Here is a 1,263-nt window from a genome sequence, read left to right as displayed (position 1 = left end):
TGTTAGCAAATGAGCATTCATCTAGACATAGAGCTTGCTTAGAATTGTGTCTAGGCTTAAGGTTGATAGTTTGATTGATCATTTGCCATCCTTAGTTCGATACTTGATCACCCAAGGTCTAATCCCTATGCCCATGAGTTCTCTTTTCCCTTAGTCAAGAAAGTATCATTCTGTTATTGCTTTCTAGTTTTAGTCATGAGGTCTAATACTTGCATTCTCAGTGCTTTGATATCCCTCAGAACTGGTTCGACAATCACTATACTACAACATTTGTCTTAGGAGCCTTGAAAACTCCTAACATCAGAATGCACCAGCCGGGAATCGAACCCGGGTCTGTACCGTGGCAGGGTACTATTCTACCACTAGACCACTGGTGCTTCGTTGCTTATCATTCTCTGTACTACATGAAATTACTCAAACTTACTTCACTCGTCGTCCCTGGCCTAACCGGAATGTAAAACTGAAAACAAGAGGTGGCAAGGAGAATTGAGTAGCGAATATATACATAGAGTCTTTAAATCAAATACATGTGTCCAGTGTATATAGCCACAACTTTGGAATACAGTTGTAACACTCAATCCAAAACTGAAAATAAACCGCTCAGGATCATCATAGCTGTGTCCCCCTCGCTCTCTACTTTCTTCCATTTTCCATATGGTGTGGAAAGCTGTTGATTTTTAAAGACATTAGTTAAGCAATAAGAGTAAACATTATATAGTTGACAACCAAAAAAAAGGTTTATATATCGAGTAACCTATTTTAATACATCTCCCATATATCACTTTATAAGGGATTTATCAAAATTTCCTCCAAGGTAATGAAAAAAAACATTCGAAAAGTTAAACGGAAGAACAAAAACTCAAAACTGTATATTTGCAAATTGTAGATGAATAACTGAAAACAGAGTAATACAATAGCTAGGCCTGAGACTTTTATCCGAGATCCGGATTCGATCCGAGATTCGATCCGGATCCGATCCGATCCGAAAATCTGGATATCTGGAAGGGCTGAATCCGGATCCGGATATCTTAATTTTTTAGTCCGGATATCCGGATCCGTAAGTATTATTAATAACTATTTCAAAAATAGTAATATATATATATATATATATATATATATATATTAATTTATTTAATATTTTTTATTTTTGTAATAGTATATATAAATTTTATGTAAATTTTGTAATATTATACATGCTTAAGTTAAACATGTGAGAATGGCGACGCGAATGGCGATCTAGGTTTTCAAAATGATTTTGCGAAG

At 35.2% G+C, this 1,263-nt stretch overlaps 1 non-coding gene across 1 annotated transcript; it reads right to left on the bottom strand.

Annotated features, from left to right (window-relative positions):
* Positions 1-306: 306 nt before the first annotated feature.
* Positions 307-377, bottom strand: TRNAG-GCC. Its single transcript has one exon. It is a non-coding gene; the product is annotated as a tRNA-Gly (tRNA).
* Between the last annotated feature and the right edge of the window lie 886 nt (positions 378-1,263).

This window comes from Brassica oleracea, unplaced genomic scaffold (assembly GCF_000695525.1).
Source record: "Brassica oleracea var. oleracea cultivar TO1000 unplaced genomic scaffold, BOL UnpScaffold01304, whole genome shotgun sequence".
NCBI lineage: Eukaryota > Viridiplantae > Streptophyta > Magnoliopsida > Brassicales > Brassicaceae > Brassica > Brassica oleracea.
This window is presented reverse-complemented; position numbering and strand designations above follow the sequence as displayed.